Genomic DNA, 21,070 nt, shown 5'->3' with positions numbered 1-21,070 from the left:
GAATGTTGGAAAAAGTTCCAAACTTGGGAATTCTTTCCCGGACTAAATTTAGGAATTTTTTTAGATCCCGGACGCAGACCCAATTGCGAGTCCACGAATATCAATTGGACGAGCCCCCAATTTCTGTTACGGGGTCCCCCCCCCCTTACCCCTGGTCTCGGTGGACCTCCGAACCCCGAGAGGGTCCCCGGCAGAAAGATGTTTTTATCCCTCACTGGAACCAGCAAATGAAACAGTCGAATCAAATGATGCAACCACACACGGTTATAAACAAACCATAATATATTATAAATCCCACACAAAGAGCCATACAGCAATGGGGCAATCACCCCTACTTTCAAATCTTACGATAAAATCCTTGTCAAGCCTGGTTTATGGCAAAACCCCACACTTAACCCTTAACCCCACACTCACGGGCACCTCCCCCAATGTCTCTGCTTCCCTCCAAGGCGAAGTCCCAATGTCTGTGCGCTCCCGCGATCGGGGAGTCAAGGCCCGATGGTTAATTGAGGCGTTGACGAGCAAGACGACCCCGAGGTCACGTGCTCAGCCCCCAGCAACACAGCGGTGGAGAGGAACCTCACAAAGATTCGCTCCGACGTACACGTTGCGGTTCAACCCGCGAGCCTCCGTAGAATTCGCACGTGCCCCTTTCTGGCACGGCCGTTCCCGGCAATCCACCCGGAAATAATGCCCAGCCGACACGACGAAAACCTGTTCCCTACCGGGTGCTCGCGTGGCCAAAATGGCGGACGGCTTTTGCTCCAACCCAGGTTCTCAAGGTCTGGATCCTCCGGAACCTCACTGAGAATACCCGGCGACACAGGCTCCCTGCACTCCGGTGATATTTCTTATCGACCGAACTTCCTTTCAAGGACGCAAGGTTCCCTCGCACTGCACGTTGAACGCTCGGCCCAGAGCCTCCACCACCACCTCTCTTTCCGATCTCCTCCCACCTCCTTTTCTTTGCTCCACCTCTTCCGGTCTCGATCCGGATTTCTGGCCACATTTTACCAGGAGCGCTTTTAAATCTTTTACTCACAACAACCCTTTCCCTTAAGTCACAACAAGCATAATATCTAGAATACTTCGAACCAGCAACAATACTCATAACAACAATCCTTAAGGCCGAGTCCGTAACACTATATTGCCTGATTTTGTGTGTGCGATTCCCCACAGACTTACCAGAGTCATCACAATCATAATTCCCAAAATCTTCAGCTGTAATGACTCATGTATTAAGAAGAAAACAAAAATAGATTGAAGAATATTGGTTTAAACGGAAAAGGAGCTATAAATTACCACGAGAGTTTCATCAAGAAAATTTTATTTTAAGCAAAGATATACTATACTAGTGGGGAATGATTAAACATTATGTAAACTCTGGACATGCTGCTTCTGCTGTCTCAACAATGGATGGAGGTCCTCAATGCCAAACAGGAAATTAGAGCTGTCTCCCTCGACATATCACGTGCCTTCGATACGGTCTGGCACCCCGCTCTGCTCACCAAACTCTCCTCCTTTGGTATCCATGGAAATCTCCACGCATGGCTGGCGGACTTCCTCTCTAGTCGTAGTCAACGTGTGGCCCTGAATGGGTTTCTCTCATCTCCTCTTCCTGTTCAGGCTGGAGTTCCCCAAGGCAGTGTTCTGGGCCCTGTGCTTTTTCTGGTCTTCATCAATGATCTCTCTGACTCCCTTGAAAATCCTCTCTATCCTTTGACCATTTGCCCTTCACGTGACTCGTGGTGGTCCCTCTCGGCTCTCCCCCCGTTGGTATTTTTGTGCACATAAGATTGTTCACGGTTCTGTTTAAATATTATTTAAATATGTATAACCTTTCCCCTTCAGTGTTTTACTCAGTGGTATTTTACAACACGCTGTTTTTCTTCCTATTTGAAAGGCTTTTCTCAATTTCCTCTCCAACTCATTCCACCTCAAAAAAAAGAAATTCAATATCTTATACGTCTCCCTCACTACATGGTCTAAATTCACATTCATTCCATCCCTCCTCCATCATTCTGAACCGGATTGCTAACTTGAAAATCACAACAAACCCAATTTGTTTTCAATGTTCGTCTTTCATTAATCATCCACTTTCTAAACTCCCCTCTTGCCCCTCCCATCCAAATCCCTCCCCTTGCACCTACACTTCTAAACTCCCCCCTTGCCCCACCACTCTTAAACTCCCCCCCTACCCCTCCACTCCTGAACTCCCCCCTTGCCCTTCCACTCCTGAACTCCCCCCTTGCCCTTCCCCTCCTAAACTCCCCCCTCACTCCTCCCCTTCAAAACTCCCCCCCAACCCCTCCCATTCAAATCTCCCCCCATACCATTCCTCTCCAATTCTCCCTCCTCTCCCCTCCTCCTCAAAGCTGCCTCCTCCCCACTTCGTCTCCCTTCTATCTCATACCTCCACCCCCCCCAACCTTCTTCTTTCCTCTGCCCCCCCTCAAACAACCCCTCACTGTGCCTCATCCCTTCACCTTCAAACCTTTCATCCTCCTCATCCTTCCCTTTCTTGGAACTCTTCTGCAATCGCTGACACACTAACAACTGCTCTCCCTACCTCCCCCTCTCATCCTTCATCTTACCCTACTCCTCCCCTCCCCTGTACTGTACCCGATGCTCCCCCTCTCTCTTCATTAACGGTATGGACCTCAAACATCCGGGGCCTTCGCTCAAACCTGACTGATCTCTCCATACAGGTTGCTTCTGACAATCCAGACTTGATCTGCTTAACAGAGACTTTCCTCCTTCAAGATGTCTCTGATTCCTTAATATCTCTTCCTGGTTACTCCCTCCTCCGGTATGATAGACCTGAGCCTCGGCCTGGTGGTGGGGTGGCTATCTTTATCAAAAACTCTCTTCCTCACTCTCCTTGCACTGCCCTCTCTCCTCCTCACCCCCAGGAGTACCTCTGGCTACGGCTTCCTCTCCGCTCCCACCTTTTGTTCATATGTGTTCTGTACCGTCCCCCCAACAGTGATGACTCCATCTACATTTCACTGTCTGACAACATGGACCAACTTCTATCCACTCATCCCAACTCTCTCTTCCTCATATGTGGTGACTTCAATTGTCATCATGCCACCTGGTTGGGTGTGGGTTCCTCTCTCACCAGTCATGGCACCTCAGCAAAGGACTTCTGTGACTCACTGGGATTGACACAATCTGTCAATTTCCCGACCCGGATGTCAGCCAATGGAGTATCTTCTCTTCTAGATTTGATTATGACCAACTTCCCTGCTAATGTCTGCTGCTCTTCTTCTGCTCCAATCGGTTCTTCTGATCATGTGCTTGTCAAAGTGGACATCTCTCTGGCCATTCTCAGAGAGCCTCCTCAGCGTCGACGAGTCTGGCATTTCACTCAGGCCGACTGGGACGGTCTTCAAGCAGCCATCAATCGTCTGGATTGGTCTCCCATCTCCACTGCCTCTGACATCAATTCTTCCTGGGAATTCTTCCAAAGCAAACTGATCTCTCTCATGCACAGATTTATCCCATCTCGCCTTCAGTTGTCTTACCCTTCCTCCCGTCCATGGTACACTGAATCTTGTGGTGAGGCAGTTGCCCTGAAACAACTTGCCTTTGCCTCTTGGAAGGCTAATCCAACTGGAGGAAATCTCAGTTCCTTCCACCAAGCTCGGAACAAGTGTGTGTCTACCCTCAGGAGTGCCAGGAAGCACTATCTCTCCTCACTCAAGAATGAACTCTCAAACCTGTCTCCTTCCTCCAAATCCTGGTGGCGTCTGGTCAAATCCGTTTCTGGTGTTTGTTCCCCCTCCATCCCCTCCCTTACCTCAAATGGCCACACAGTTGACATCGCACGTGACAAAGCCGAATGCCTCAACTCTGTGTTTGCCTCAAAATCCTTAGTCCCAAACCCATCTCTCTCTGTTCCCACCTTTCCCAGTCGAACCAAACTGCTCCTGGACTCTGTGACCTTCTCTCCTGACAAGGTGGAGGAGTTTTTGTCAAACCTCGACTCTGATTCTGCAACTGGACCAGATGGCATCAGCCCACGGGTCCTAAAATCCTGCTCTGCCGCTCTATCTCACCCTCTCTCTGTTCTTTTCACCCTATCTTTTGCTCAAGGTCATCTGCCAGCATCCTGGAAATCAGCAAACATTACCGCTTTACACAAAAAAGGTGCAAAAACAGATCCTTGCAACTACAGACCAATCAGCCTGCTCCCAATTATCAGCAAAGTCATGGAATCCATCATTGCTTCGGATATGAAATCTTTCCTCTTCTCCAATGGCTTGATCTCTGATCATCAATTTGGTTTCAGACCAGGTCACTCTACTCTGGACATGCTGCTTCTGCTGTCTCAACAATGGATGGAGGTCCTCAATGCCAAACAGGAAATCAGAGCTGTCTCCCTTGACATATCACGTGCCTTCGATACGGTCTGGCACCCAGCTCTGCTCACCAAACTCTCCTCCTATGGTATCCATGGAAATCTCCATGCATGGCTTGCGGACTTCCTCTCTGGTCGTAGTCAACATGTGGCCCTGAATGGATTTCTCTCATCTCCCCTTCCCGTTCAGGCTGGAGTTCCCCAAGGCAGTGTGCTGGGCCCTGTGCTTTTTCTGGTCTTTATCAATGATCTCTCCGACTCTCTGGAAAATCCTCTGTATCTCTTTGCTGATGACTCCACTCTCTGCCGCTCCATTCCTCTTCCCTCAGATCGGCAGTCTGCAGCCTCCTCACTCTCTGAAGACCTGGACAAAATCACAGACTGGTCAAACATGTGGAACATGTCTTTCAATCCTGACAAATCTCACACTCTTACTATGTCTCTCCGAAAAGATCGACTGGACAACCCTCCCATCTACTTTCTCAACAATCCTCTCCAAGAAGTTCTGTCGCTCAAGCTTTTGGGTCTCACCATCTGCCATGATCTTTCTTGGGAAAACCACATTTCCAAGCTGGCCTCCAAAGCCAGTCGCCGACTGGGCATCCTCCGTCGTGCGAAGTCCTTCCTAGGCACACCTGAGCTCCTCACCACATACAAGGCTTTCATCCGCAGCTCAATGGAATACTGTTCTCCCCTATGGGCTGGTGCTCCTGCCTCACACCTGGCTCGGCTTCACGCTGTTGAATCCAAAGCTTTCAGAATCATTGGAATCTCCCGCGATGAAGCTATCTCTGAGGGCCTTTCACTCACTCACCGCAGGCAGGTAGGTGGTCTTTCTGTCTTCTACCGACTCCTCTCCGGCCTTGCTCCCCCAGCTCTCTCTGTGCTCTGTCCCCCAAATATTCCTACAGGTCGCACAAGATCTGCCAGCCACCCTCTGATGGTTAAACTGCCGAAATCTCGGCTCTCTGCTCACCTTCACTCTTTCATTCCTCTTTTCTCCCACCTCTGGAACAAACTCCCACACTCACTTCAATCACACTCCTCCCTCCAGGTCTTCAAAACAGCTGTTCACCACCATCTCTTATCTTCCCCCATCCAAAACCTTGATCTTTTCTACCCCCACTAATTCACCCCAGATCCACCTTGTTTGAAATTCCAACTTCTTTCCTGGAAGTCTTGGCAGTGTCCATATGTTTTATACTTCTCCCACCCCCCCCCCCCCTTCCCATGCCTTCCCCCCAAAGCCCTCTCCCTCCCACAGTTCTCTCGATGTCTCCATGTCTCTCGGTCCCCCCTGCTCTCAAATGTTGTGTTTGTGTCCTTCCCCCTCTCTCCCCATCTTGTCTACCGGTCCCGATGTTATTTGTTTTGTGTGTCTGTTTGTCTTTCTGTGTGATTAATGTTCGCTCTTTCACGAGCCTCGACCTTGTATACAAAAAAAAAAAAAAAAAAAAAAAAAATCTCTTTGCTGATGACTCCACTCTCTGCCTCTCCATTCCTCATCCCTCAGATCGGCAGTATGCAGCCTCCCCCACTCTCTGCGGACCTGGACAAAATCACAGACAGGGCAAACAAGTGGAACATGTCTTTCAATCCTGACAAATCTCACACTCTTACGATGTCTCTCCGAAAAGACCGACTGGACAATCCTCCCATCTACTTTCTGAATAATTCTCTCCAAGAAGTTCTGTCACTCAAGCTTTTGGGTCTCACTATCTGCCATGATCTTTCCTGGGAAAACCACATTTCCAAGCTGGCCTCCAAAGCCAGTCGCCGACTGGGGATCCTCCGTCGTGCGAAATCCTTCCTTGGCACACCTGAGCTCCTCACCACATACAAGGCTTTCATCCGCAGCTCAATGGAGTACTGCTCTCCCCTCTGGGCTGGTGCTCCTGCCTCACACCTAGCTCGTCTTCACGCTGTTGAAACCAAAGCGTTCAGAATCATTGGAATCTCCCGCGATGACGCTATCTCCGAGGGCCTTTCACTTAATCACCGCAGGCAGGTTGGTGGTCTTTCCATCTTCTACCGACTCCTCTCCGGCCTTGCTCCCCCAGCTCTTTCTGGGCTCTGTCCCCCAAATATTCCTGCAGGTCGCACAAGATCTGCCTGCAACCCTCTTATGGTTAAACTGCCAAAATCAAGACTCTCTGCTCACCTTCACTTCTTCATTCCTCTTTTCTCCCGCCTCTGGAACAAACTCCCTCACTCTCTTCAATCCCACTCCTCCCTCCAGGTCTTTAAAATGGCTGTTCACCACCATCTCTTATCTTCCCCAATCCAAAACTTTGATCTTTTATACCCCCGCTAATTTCACCCCAAATCCACTTTTTTGAGGTGACTTTTGACTTCTTTCCTGGAGGTCCTTGGTGTCCTTGCGTTTTATACCTATCCTGCCTCCCCCCAGGCCCTCTCCCTCCAAAAACATCTCCCGATGTCCCTGCTCTCAAATGTTTTGTTTGTGTGCTTCCTCCCCTTCTCTCCCCATCTTGTCGACCGCTCCCCTTTTTATATACTTTGTTTGCTTGTTTGTTTGATTTGTTTGTTTGATAAATGTTAGCTCTTTCACGAGCCTCGACTCTATATACAACAAAAAAGAAAAAAAAAGAAAAGAAAAAAAAGCAATAACAAACCATGCTTTGTACGTAGGTACAGTCGCGGCCAAAAATATTGGCACCCTTGCAATTTTTTCAAATGATGCAACATTTCTTCCAGAAAATTGTTGAAATTAAAAATACTAGGGCATGCCCGTACTATATATATATCTAAAATTATATCCCCCCCCTCTATTTACATGAAATGGTTTGGTCCATTCGCAAAGCCAAAGCGAACGGCTTGCGAGTACGGTGACAATCCCCCCCCCCTCTATTTACATGAAATGGTTTGGTCCAAAGCGAACGGCTTGCGAGTACGGTGACAATCCCCCCCCCTCTATTTACATGAAATGGTTTGGTCCAAAGCGAACGGCTTGCGAGTACGGTGACAATCCCCCCCCTCTATTTACATGAAATGGTTTGGTCCAAAGCGAACGGCTTGCGGAGTTTGGTAAAGAAATCGCCATAGCGTGCACAAACGCGCAGGAAAGCGAAAGAATCGCAAATTAGTTTTAATTAGTTTTAAAACATAGTTTAACGCCAACATAGCGGCAACATAGTTTGCCAACGTGAAATAAATGAATACGCTCTCAAATGTGCCGTCCGAGGCAGAGTCTGTTCGCCACGTTCGGCACACGTGATAGCTCGCTGCTCTCTGATTGGTTGAATCGTTTTTTGGACATAGCTCGCTAACTACTTGTCCGATTAATATGAAACCTTGAAAAGGCACATCCTCGGGTCCCCAGCAATATACCTGGCAAGTTTCAAGTATATCGGACCCGTGGTTGTCGAGAAACAGCGGTCACAGACAGACACACAGAGATTACTGGCATTATAGATAGATATTTTGGTATCCACATATTGTTGTGTGGACGCTCTGTGAAGACAGAACGTCCACGGATGGATTCGAGCTTAACGAGGCTACAATCAATTCAATGGCGGATCGAAACACGAGCCGGGGGTATGGGGGAAATGCCGCAACTTACCTTCCCGGCCCCGACGATGTCTTCTCCCTGTGGAAATGAACTCAAACCGAGACGGAGGTAAAATGTACAAGAAAGAAATATTTATTACGGAACCCGAGAACAATGGAATGCGTAAAAACTGAACCTCCTATTGAGCACTCTTACACACAGATTTGCACATGGACGAGCTTAAAGGCTCTGTCTGTGTCTGTCTCTGTGTCTCTCTATCTCTCTATATCTCTATCTCACACACAAGTAGTACAATAATGTTGGTTGTGAGATAAAAACTCAACAGGGAGCGAACGTTGGTGAGTGACAACGAAAATCAGCGAGTGTCTGTTGAGGGGTTCGTCTCAGAACCAACATTCTTATACTACTAATATACATGAGCAAAGAAAAAAAATTATTGGGTTAGGGGGATTTTAACGCTCTACATTTATCTACAAGAATACAACTCTCATTTCACATGTTTAGATCGTTATAAACTGATCTTTTAAACCTGAAAAGTTCCAATAATCTCACTTGATTTGTTATTTTCAATGCTACTTCCAAAGTGTATATTAGTGAAACAGACATTTTTAAACATTGGTTTTTATGTGCCTGATCAATCCTGTAAAGGCCAGAAATACAAAGTACAGAAATATTTCTGGGTATATTAAAAGCAACTTCTAAACCTGTCTAGTTAAGATAAACAAGACCACTTGGTTGGCCACAATTTAATGGATCTGCTATTCCATAGAGTTTGGAACCAATTCATTTTATCATTAAAAAGAACAAATAAACAAGAAGACGTCATGCGTAGCACGATACTTGCAAAATACGCCCTCCCCCAAAAGTTTACCATTGATACAGCAAATTGTCCATTTCATGAAGATTTAAATTTACAATCATGATCAAAGCTCGGGTCAACAGGATGAAAAGTGACGATTTTTCAGCTGAAAAATGAGGCTTTTTGAAATTTGGCCCATGGTGACCTTTTGGCCTATGTTGACCTTTTGGCCTATCTTCACCTAAAATATAATTCGTGGTTGAATTCAGTGACCAGATATGCAAGTCCTCTTCAAATTTCAAGTCAATTGGTTGAACATTGAGGATTTTAGAAATTTGGCCTATGTTGACCTTTTGGCCCATGTTGACCTCAAATATACTTGGTGGTTGAATTCATTAACCAGATATGCAAGTCCTCTTCAAATTTCAAGTCAATTGGTTGAAAATTGAGGATTTTAGAAATTTGGCCTATGTTGACCTTTTGGCCTATGTTGACCTTTTGGCGTATGTTGACCTCAAGAATACTTGGTGGTTGAATTCAGTGACCAGATATGCAAGTGGTCTTCAAATTTCAAGTCAATCGGATGAAAATTGGGGATTTTAGAAATTTAGCAAATTTGGTGACCTTTGGCCCGTTGACCTTTTGACCTATTGACCCCAAAAACAATAGGCTTCTGGCTTTTGACCAACTCTACCATTTGGTGAAGTTTCGTGAAGATCGGTTGAAAATTGTGACCTGTAGGCCGGTGACAAACAAACAAACAAACAAACAAACAAGAAAACGTCATGTGTAGCATGATACTTGCAAAATACGCCCCCCCCCCCCCCCCAAAGTTTTTCAATGATACAGCAAATTGTCCATTTCATGAAGTTTAAAATTTACAATCTTGATCAAAGCTTGGGTCAACAGGATGAAAAGTGACGATTTTTCAGATGAAAAATGATGATTTTGGAAGGTTGACCTTCAGTTGACCTTTGACCTTTTGACCTCAAAAATAGTTAATTTCCCTATTTAGTGACTCAATGTGCAAATGCTGTTCAATTTTCAAGTCAATTCGATGAAAATAGAGGATTTTAGAAATTTGGCCTATGTTGACCTTTTGGCCTATGTTGACCTCAAGAATACTTGGTGGTTGAATTCAGTGACCAGATGTACAAGTCCTCTCCAAATTTCAAGTCAATTGGATGAAAATTGAGGATTTTAGAAATTTGGCCTATGTTGACCATTTGGCCTATGTTGACTTCAAAAATTCTTGGTGGTTGAATTCAATGACCAGATATGCAAGTGGTCTTCAAATTTCAAGTCAATCGGATGAAAATTGAAGATTTTAGAAATTTAGCAAAGTTGGTGACCTTTGGCCTATGTTGACCTTTTGACCTATTGACCCCAAAAACAATAGGCTTCTGGCATTTGACCAACTCTACCACTTGGTGAAGTTTGGTGAAGATCGGTTGAAAATTGTGACCTGTAGGCCGGTGACAAACAAACAAACAAACAAGAAAACGTCATGCGTAGCACGATACTTGCAAAATACGCCCTCCCCCAAAAGTTTTCAATGTGACATGATGGCCTATGATGACCTCAAAAATACTTGGTGGTTGAATTCAGTAACCAGATATGCAAGTCCTCTTCAAATTTCACATCAATTAGATGAAAATTTAGGATTTTAGAAATGTGGCCTATGTTGACCTTCCGATGTTGACCTCAAATATACTAGGTGGTTGAATTCAGTGACGAGATATGCAAGTCCTCTTCAAATTTCAAGTCAATCGGATGAAAATTGAGGATTTTAGAAATTTGGCCTATGTTGACCATTTGGCCTATGTTGACCTTTTGGCCTATGTTGACATCAAATCTAGTTTGTGGTTGAATTCAGTGACCAGATATGCAAGTCCTCTTCAAATTTCAAGTCAATTGGATGAAAATTGAGGATTTTAGAAATTTGGCCTATGTTGACCTTTTGGCCTATGTGGACCTCAAAGGTACTTGGTGGTTGAATTCAGTGACCAGATGTGCAAGTCCTCTTCAAATTTCAAGTCAATTGGATGAAAATTGAGGATTTTAGAAATTTGGCCTATGTTGACCTTTTGGCCGATGTTCACCTAAAATATAATTTGTGGTTGAATTCAGTGACGAGATATGCAAGTCCTTTTCAAATTTCAAGTCAATTGGATGAAAATTGAGGATTTTAGAAATTTGGCCTATGTTGACCATTTGGCCTATGTTGACCTCAAGAATACTTGGTGGTTGAATTCAATGCAAGTCCTCTCCAAATTTCAAGTCAATTGGATGAAAATTGAGGATTTTAGAAATTTGGCCTATGTTGACCATTTGGCCTATGTTGACCTCAAAAATTCTTGGTGGTTGAATTGAATGACCAGATATGCAAGTGGTCTTCAAATTTCAAGTCAATCGGATGAAAATTGAGGATTTTAGAAATTTAGCAAAGTTGGTGACCTTTGGCCTATGTTGACCTTTTGACCTTTTAACCCCAAAAACAATAGGCTTCTGGATTTTGACCAACTCTACCATTTGGTGAAGTTTCGTGAAGATCGGTTGAAAATTGTGACCTGTAGGCCGGTGACAAACAAACAAACAAACAAACAAGAAAACGTCATGCGTAGCATGATACTTGCAAAATACGCCCCCCCCCCCCCCCAAAGTTTTCCAATGATACAGCAAATTGTCCATTTCATGAAGTTTAAAATTTACAATCTTGATCAAAGCTCGGGTCAACAGGATGAAAAGTGACGATTTTTCAGATGAAAAATGATGATTTTGGAAGGTTGACCTTGAGTTGACCTTTGACCTTTTGACCTCAAAAATAGTTAATTTCCCTATTTAGTGACTCAATGTGCAAATGCTGTTCAATTTTCAAGTCAATTCGATGAAAATAGAGGATTTTAGAAATTTGGCCTATGTTGACCTTTTGGCCTATGTTGACCTCAAGAATACTTGGTGGTTGAATTCAGTGACCAGATGTGCAAGTCCTCTCCAAATTTCAAGTCAATTGGATGAAAATTGAGGATTTTAGAAATTTGGCCTATGTTGACTATTTGGCCTATATTGACTTCAAAAATTCTTGGTGGTTGAATTCAATGACCAGATATGCAAGTGGTCTTCAAATTTCAAGTCAATCGGATGAAAAATGAGGATTTTAGAAATTTAGCAAAGTTGGTGACCTTTGGCCTATGTTGACCTTTTGACCTATTTACCCCAAAAACAAAAGGCTTCTGGCATTTGACCAATTCTACCACTTGGTGAAGTTTGGTGAAGATCGGTTGAAAATTATGACCTGTAGGCCGGTGACAAACAAACAAACAAACAAACAAGAAAACGTCATGCGTAGCACGATACTTGCAAAATACGCCCTCCCCCAAAAGTTTTCAATGTGACATGATGGCCTATGGTGACCTCAAAAATACTTGGTGGTTGAATTCAGTGACCAGATATGCAAGTCCTCTTCAAATTTCATGTCAATTGGATGAAAATTGAGGATTTTAGAAATTTGGCCTATGTTGACCTTTTGGCCTATGTTGACCTCAAAGATACTTGGTGGTTGAATTCACTGACCAGATATGCAAGTCCTCTTCAAATTTCAAGTCAATTGGATGAAAATTGAGGATTTTAGAAATTTGGCCTATGTTGACCTTTTGACCTATGTTCACCTAAAATATAATTTGTGGTTGAATTCAGTGACGAGATATGCAAGTCCTTTTCAAATTTCAAGTCAATTGGATGAAAATTGAGGATTTTAGAAATTTGGCCTATGTTGACCATTTGGCCTATGTTGACCTCAATAATACTTGGTGGTTGAATTCAATGCAAGTCCTCTCCAAATTTCAAGTCAATTGGATGAAAATTGAGGATTTTAGAAATTTGGCCGAAGTTGACCATTTGGCCTATGTTGACCTCAAAAATTCTTGGTGGTTGAATTCAATGACCAGATATGCAAGTGGTCTTCACATTTCAAGTCAATCGGATGAAAATTGAGGATTTTAGAAATTTAGCAAAGTTGGTGACCTTTGGCCTATGTTGACCTTTTGACCTATTGCCCCAAAAACAATAGGCTTCTGGCATTTGACCAACTCTACCACTTGGTGAAGTTTGGTGAAGATCGGTTGAAAATTGTGACCTGTACGCCGGTGACAAACAAACAAACAAGCAAACAAACAAACAGACAGACAGTCACAAACACAACCGACCAATATACTTGTAAAATCTTCGATTTTGCAAGTAACAAGAAAACGTCATGCGTAGCACGATACTTGCAAAATACGCCCTCCCCCAAAAGTTTTCAATGTGACATGATGGCCTATGGTGACCTCAAAAATACTTGGTGGTTGAATTCAGTGACCAGATATGCAAGTCCTCTTCAAATTTCATGTCAATTGGATGAAAATTGAGGATTTTAGAAATTTGGCCTATGTTGACCTTTTGGCCTATGTTGACCTCAAAGATACTTGGTGGTTGAATTCACTGACCAGATATGCAAGTCCTTTTCAAATTTCAAGTCAATTGGATGAAAATTGAGGATTTTAGAAATTTGGCCTATGTTGACCTTTTGACCTATGTTCACCTAAAATATAATTTGTGGTTGAATTCAGTGACGAGATATGCAAGTCCTTTTCAAATTTCAAGTCAATTGGATGAAAATTGAGGATTTTAGAAATTTGGCCTATGTTGACCATTTGGCCTATGTTGACCTCAAGAATACTTGGTGGTTGAATTCAATGCAAGTCCTCTCCAAATTTCAAGTCAATTGGATGAAAATTGAGGATTTTAGAAATTTGGCCTATGTTGACCATTTGGCCTATGTTGACCTCAAAAATTCTTGGTGGTTGAATTCAATGACCAGATATGCAAGTGGTCTTCAAATTTCAAGTCAATCGGATGAAAATTGAGGATTTTAGAAATTTAGCAAAGTTGGTGACCTTTGGCCTATGTTGACCTTTTGACCTATTGACCCCAAAAACAATAGGCTTCTGGCATTTGACCAATTCTACCACTTGAAGTTTGGTGAAGATCGGTTGAAAATTGTGACCTGTAGGCCGGTGACAAACAAACAAACAAACAAGAAAACGTCATGCGTAGCACGATACTTGCAAAATACGCCCTCCCCCAAAAGTTTTCAATGTGACATGATGGCCTATGGTGACCTCAAAAATACTTGGTGGTTGAATTCAGTGACCAGATATGCAAGTCCTCTTCAAATTTCATGTCAATTGGATGAAAATTGAGGATTTTAGAAATTTGGCCTATGTTGACCTTTTGGCCTATGTTGACCTCAAAGATACTTGGTGGTTGAATTCACTGACCAGATATGCAAGTCCTCTTCAAATTTCAAGTCAATTGGATGAAAATTGAGGATTTTAGAAATTTGGCCTATGTTGACCTTTTGACCTATGTTCACCTAAAATATAATTTGTGGTTGAATTCAGTGACGAGATATGCAAGTCATTTTCAAATTTCAAGTCAATTGGATGAAAATTGAGGCTTTTAGAAATTTGGCCTATGTTGACCATTTGGCCTATGTTGACCTCAAGAATACTTGGTGGTTGAATTCAATGCAAGTCCTCTCCAAATTTCAAGTCAATTGGATGAAAATTGAGAATTTTCGAAATTTGGCCTATGTTGACCATTTGGCCTATGTTGACCTTTTGACCTATTGACCCCAAAAACAATAGGCTTCTGGCATTTGACCAACTCTACCACTTGGTGAAGTTTGGTGAAGATCGGTTGAAAATTGTGACCTGTAGGCCGGTGACAAACAAACAAACAAACAAGAAAACGTCATGCGTAGCACGATACTTGCAAAATACGCCCTCCCCCAAAAGTTTTCCAATGATACATGATGGCCTATGTTGACCTTTTGGCCTATGGTGACCTCAAAAATACTTGGTGGTTGAATTCAGTAACCAGATATGCAAGGCCTCTTCAAATTTCACATCAATTAGATGAAAATTTAGGATTTTAGAAATGTGGCCTATGTTGACCTTCCGATGTTGACCTCAAATATACTAGGTGGTTGAATTCAGTGACGAGATATGCAAGTCCTCTTCAAATTTCAAGTCAATCGGATGAAAATTGAGGATTTTAGAAATTTGGCCTATGTTGACCTTTTGACCTATGTTGACCTCAAGAACACTTGGTGGTTGAATTCAGTGACCAATTATGCAAGTCCTCTTCAAATTTCAAGTCAATTGAAAGGATAGGCAATTGAATTGATAGGATAGGATATGCAGCCGTGAGGAGAATGGCGCGCTGGTTGTGTGAAGACTGCAGTACCTCAGAGATCGCGTTGAGGAGATTTTCCCGCCCGCCTCGATCACCCGATATTTCACATCTCCTCAGGACTCTGCGCTTCGGCCCCTCCACCCATCCCAAGCGCAGCTTAACTCGTTAACAGTTAAAATAAACTTCACGAACGGTTGACTTATTGTGCTTTCAATCGTTTCATGGCCAAATAATTGAGGTGATGAAGCTTGTCCCGAAACCTCGATATGTCAATGCGTTGGACATTTTGTCTCGGGAATGATATTATAACAATACAGGTGATGGACGTGACGCAAAGTCCCGTGTGGAATGCCGAATACAACAAGGTCCAGATGCGAGACGGACTTTGAACCGTTTAATATCCAGATTTAGTGAATTATCTTATGTTTACAAAAAGTATTCACACACTGGAAGACGTGAAGGTTTGAAAAATTCTGGATGCTTCCAACCAGGTGAAGTCCGATTGGGTGGATCAGTGACGTGGCTGATGTTGCTCTGAACAATCTAAATGGCGATCATCACGTGGTACGAGCAAAGGTAGCTCTATAATACATTAATGACACGGGCTCATGTTAGCAGCACAGACAGGCATGACGTCATTATATATGTTAACAGTTTCAAGTCATTTTGAAGATATGCAAGGCCTTTTCAAATTTCAAGTCAATTGGATGAAAATTGAGGATTTTAGAAATTTGGCCTATGTTGACCATTTGGCCTAAGTTGACCTCAAGAGTACTTGGTGGTTGAATTCAATGCAAGTCCTCTCCAAATTTCAAGTCAATTGGATGAAAATTCAGGATTTTAGAAATTTGGCCTATGTTGACCATTTGGCCTAGGTTGACCTCAAAAATGCTTGGTGATTGAATTCAGTGACCAGATATGTAGGTGGTCTTCAAATTTCATGTCAATTGGATGAAAATTGAGGATTTTAGAAATTTAGCAAAGTTGGTGACCTTTGGCCTATGTTGACCTTTTGACCTATTTACCCCAAAAACAATAGGCTTCTGGCATTTGACCAACTCTACCACTTGGTGAAGTTTGGTGAAGATCGGTTGAAAATTGTGACCTGTAGGCCGGTGACAAACAAACAAACAAACAAGAAAACGTCATGCGTAGCACGATACTTGCAAAATACGCCCTCCCCCAAAAGTTTTCAACGTGACATGATGGCCTATGGTGACCTCAAAAATACTTGGTGGTTGAATTCAGTGACCAGATATGCAAGTCCTCTTCAAATTTCATGTCAATTGGATGAAAATTGAGGATTTTAGAAATTTGGCCTATGTTGACCTTTTGGCCTATGTCGACCTCAAAGATACTTGGTGGTTGAATTCACTGACCAGATATGCAAGTCCTCTTCAAATTTCAAGTCAATTGGATGAAAATTGAGGATTTTAGAAATTTGGCCTATGTTGACCTTTTGACCTATGTTCACCTAAAATATAATTTGTGGTTGAATTCAGTGACGAGATATGCAAGTCCTTTTCAAATTTCAAGTCAATTGGATGAAAATTGAGGATTTTAGAAATTTGGCCTATGTTGACCATTTGGCCTATGTTGACCTCAAGAATACTTGGTGGTTGAATTCAATGCAAGTCCTCTCCAAATTTCAAGTCAATTGGATGAAAATTGAGGATTTTAGAAATTTGGCCTATGTTGACCATTTGGCCTATGTTGACCTCAAAAATTCTTGGTGGTTGAATTCAATGACCAGATATGCAAGTGGTCTTCAAATTTCAAGTCAATCGGATGAAAATTGAGGATTTTAGAAATTTAGCAAAGTTGGTGACCTTTGGCCTATGTTGACCTTTTGACCTATTGACCCCAAAAACAATAGGCTTCTGGCATTTGACCAACTCTACCACTTGGTGAAGTTTGGTGAAGATCGGTTGAAAATTGTGACCTGTAGGCCGGTGACAAACAAACAAACAAGCAAACAAACAAACAGACAGACAGTCACAAACACAACCGACCAATATACTTGTAAAATCTTCGATTTTGCAAGTAACAAGCAAACAAACAAACAGACAGACAGACAGAGTCACAAACACAACCGACCAATATACTTGTAAAATCTTCGATTTTGCAAGTAACAAGAAAACGTCATGCATAGCACGATACTTGCAAAAAACGCCCTCCCCCAAAAGTTTTCAATGTGACATGATGGCCTATGGTGACCTCAAAAATACTTGGTGGTTGAATTCAGTGACCAGATATGCAAGTCCTCTTCAAATTTCATGTCAATTGGATGAAAATTGAGGATTTTAGAAATTTGGCCTATGTTGATCTGTTGGCCTATGTTGACCTCAAAGATACTTAGTGGTTGAATTCACTGACCAGATATGCAAGTCCTTTTCAAATTTCATGTCAATTGGATGAAAATTGAGGATTTTAGAAATTTGGCCTATGTTGACCATTTGGCCTATGTTGACCTCAAGAATACTTGGTGGTTGAATTCAATGCCAGTCCTCTCCAAATTTCAAGTCAATTGGATGAAAATTGAGGATTTTAGAAATTCGGCCTATGTTGACCATTTGGCCTATGTTGACCTCAAAAATTCTTGGTGGTTGAATTCAATGACCAGATATGCAAGTGGTCTTCAAATTTCAAGTCAATCGGATGAAAATTGAGGATTTTAGAAATTTAGCAAAGTTGGTGACCTTTGGCCTATGTTGACCTTTTGACCTATTGACCCCAAAAACAATAGGCTTCTGGCATTTGACCAACTCTACCACTTGGTGAAGTTTGGTGAAGATCGGTTGAAAATTGTGACCTGTAGGCCGGTGACAAACAAACAAACAAACAAGAAAACGTCATGCGTAGCACGATACTTGCAAAATACGCCCTCCCCCAAAAGTTTTCAATGTGACATGATGGCCTATGGTGACCTCAAAAATACTTGGTGGTTGAATTCAGTGACCAGATATGCAAGTCCTCTTCAAATTTCATGTCAATTGGATGAAAATTGAGGATTTTAGAAATTTGGCCTATGTTGATCTGTTGGCCTATGTTGACCTCAAAGATACTTAGTGGTTGAATTCACTGACCAGATATGCAAGTCCTTTTCAAATTTCATGTCAATTGGATGAAAATTGAGGATTTTAGAAATTTGGCCTATGTTGACCATTTGGCCTATGTTGACCTCAAGAATACTTGGTGGTTGAATTCAATGCCAGTCCTCTCCAAATTTCAAGTCAATTGGATGAAAATTGAGGATTTTAGAAATTCGGCCTATGTTGACCATTTGGCCTATGTTGACCTCAAAAATTCTTGGTGGTTGAATTCAATGACCAGATATGCAAGTGGTCTTCAAATTTCAAGTCAATCGGATGAAAATTGAGGATTTTAGAAATTTAGCAAAGTTGGTGACCTTTGGCCTATGTTGACCTTTTGACCTATTGACCCCAAAAACAATAGGCTTCTGGCATTTGACCAACTCTACCACTTGGTGAAGTTTGGTGAAGATCGGTTGAAAATTGTGACCTGTAGGCCGGTGACAAACAAACAAACAAACAAACAAGAAAACGTCATGCGTAGCACGATACTTGCAAAATACGCCCTCCCCCAAAAGTTTTCAATGTGACATGATGGCCTATGGTGACCTCAAAAATACTAGGTGGTTGAATTCAGTGACGAGATATGCAAGTCCTCTTCAAATTTCAAGTCAATCGGATGAAAATTGAGGATTTTAGAAATTTGGCCTATGTTGACCATTTGGCCTATGTTGACCTTTTGGCCTATGTTGACATCAAATATCGTTTGTGGTTGAATTCAGTGACCAGATATGCAAGTCCTCTTCAAATTTCAAGTCAATTGGATGAAAATTGAGGATTTTAGAAATTTGGCCTATGTTGACCATTTGGCCTATGTTGACCTCAAAAAATCTTGGTGGTTGAATTCAATGACCAGATATGCAAGTGGTCTTCAAATTTCAACTCAATTAGATGAAAAATGAGGATTTTAGAAATTTGGCCTATGTTGACCTTTTGGCCTATGTTGAGCTTTTGGCCTATGTTCACCAAAAATATAATTTGTGGTTGAATTCAGTGACCAGATATGCAAGTGGTCTTCAAATTTCAAGTCAATTGGATGAAAATTGAGGATTTTAGAAATTTGGCCTATGTTGACCTTTTGGCCTAAGTTGACCAAGAATACTTGGTGGTTGAATTCAGTGACCAGATATGCAAGTCCTCTTCAAATTTCAAGTCAATTGGATGAAAATTGAGGATTTTAGAAATTTGGCCTATGTTGACCTTTTGGCCTATGTTCACCTAAAATATAATTAGTGGTTGAATTCAGTGATGAGATATGCAAGTCCTTTTCAAATTTCAAGTCAATTCGATGAAAATAGAGGATTTTAGAAATTTGGCCTATGTTGACCTTTTGGCCTAAGTTGACTTCAAGAATACTTGGTGGTTGAATTCAGTGACCAGATATGCAAGTCCTCTTCAAATTTCAAGTCAATTGGATAATAATTGAGGATTTTAGAAATTTGGCCTATGTTGACCATTTGGCCTATGTTGACCTCAAAAATACTTGGTGGTTGAATTCAGTGACGAGATCTGCAAGTGGTCTTCAAATTTCAAGTCAATCGGATGAAAATTGGGGATTTTAGAAATTTAGCAAATTTGGTGACCTTTGGCCTATGTTGACCTTTTGACCTATTGACGCCAAAAACAATAGGCTTCTGGCTTTTGACCAACTCTACCATTTGGGGAAGTTTGGTGAAGATCGGTTGAAAATTGTGACCTGTAGGCCGGTGACAAACAAACAAACAAACAAGAAAACGTCATGCGTAGCACGATACTTGCAAAATACGCCCTCCCCCAAAAGTTTTCAATGTGACATGATGGCCTATGGTGACCTCAAAAATACTTGGTGGTTGAATTCAGTGACCAGATATGCAAGTCCTCTTCAAATTTCATGTCAATTGGATGAAAATTGAGGATTTTAGAAAATTGGCCTATGTTGACCATTTGGCCTATGTTGACCTTTTGACCTATGTTGACATAAAATATAGTTTGTGGTTGAATTCAGTGACCAGATATGCAAGTCCTCTTCAAATTTCAAGTCAATTGGATGAAAATTGAGGATTTTAGAAATTTGGCCTATGTTGACCTTTTGGCCTATGTTGACCTCAAAGGTACTTGGTGGTTGAATTCAGTGACCAGATATGCAAGTCCTCTTCAAATTTCAAGTCAATTGGATGAAAATTGAGGATTTTAGAAATTTGGCCTATGTTGACCTTTTGGCCTATGTTCACCTAAAATATAATTTGTGGTTGAATTCAGTGACGAGATATGCAAGTCCTCTCCAAATTTCAAGTCAATTGGATGAAAATTGAGGATTTTAGAAACTTGGCCTATGTTGACCATTTGGCCTATGTTGACCTCAAAAATTCTTGGTGGTTGAATTCAATGACCAGATATGCAAGAGGTCTTCAAATTTCAAGTCAATCGGATGAAAATTGAGGATTTTAGAAATTTAGCAAAGTTGGTGACCTTTGGCCTATGTTGACCTTTTGACCTATTGACCCCAAAAACAATAGGCTTCTGGCATTTGACCAACTCTACCACTTGGTGAAGTTTGGTGAAGATCGGTTGAAAATTGTGACCTGTAGGCAGGTGACAAACAAACAAACAAGCAAACAAACAAACAGACAGACAGAGTCACAAACACAACCGACCAATATACTTGAAAAATCTTCGATTTTGCAAGTAACAAGAAGACGTCATGCGTAGCACGATACTTGCAAAATCCACCCTCCCCCAAAAGTTTTCCAATGATACATGATGGCCTATGTTGACCTTTTGGCCTATGGTGACCTCAAAAATACTTGGTGGTTGAATTCAGTAACCAGATATGCAAGTCCTCTTCAAATTTCAAGTCAATTGGATGAAAAGAGGATTTTAGAAATTTGGCCTATGTTGACCTTTTGGCCTATGTTGACCTCAAAGGTACTTGGTGGTTGAATTCAGTGACCAGATATGCAAGTCGTCTTCAAATTTCAAGTCAATTGGATGAAAATTGAGGATTTTAGAAATTTGGCCTATGTTGACCTTTTGGCCTATGTTCACCTAAAATATAATTTGTGGTTGAA

At 42.1% G+C, this 21,070-nt stretch overlaps 1 protein-coding gene and 1 long non-coding RNA gene across 2 annotated transcripts in view; both read right to left on the bottom strand.

Moving 5' to 3' along the window:
* Window positions 1-21,070, bottom strand: part of LOC144892321 (uncharacterized) — a 340,168-nt gene that overhangs the window by 140,716 nt on the left and 178,382 nt on the right. The gene's annotated exons all lie outside the window — the stretch shown is intronic.
* The window catches only part of LOC137427404 (uncharacterized), a 30,163-nt gene that overhangs the window by 8,200 nt on the left and 893 nt on the right, over window positions 1-21,070 (bottom strand). The window lies entirely within an intron of this gene.

This window comes from Myxine glutinosa, chromosome 5 (assembly GCF_964187855.1).
Source record: "Myxine glutinosa chromosome 5, kmMyxGlut1.1, whole genome shotgun sequence".
Classification (NCBI taxonomy): Eukaryota; Metazoa; Chordata; class Myxini; order Myxiniformes; family Myxinidae; genus Myxine; species Myxine glutinosa.
Note: the sequence above shows the minus strand (reverse complement) of the source record. Positions and strands in the feature narration are given on the sequence as shown.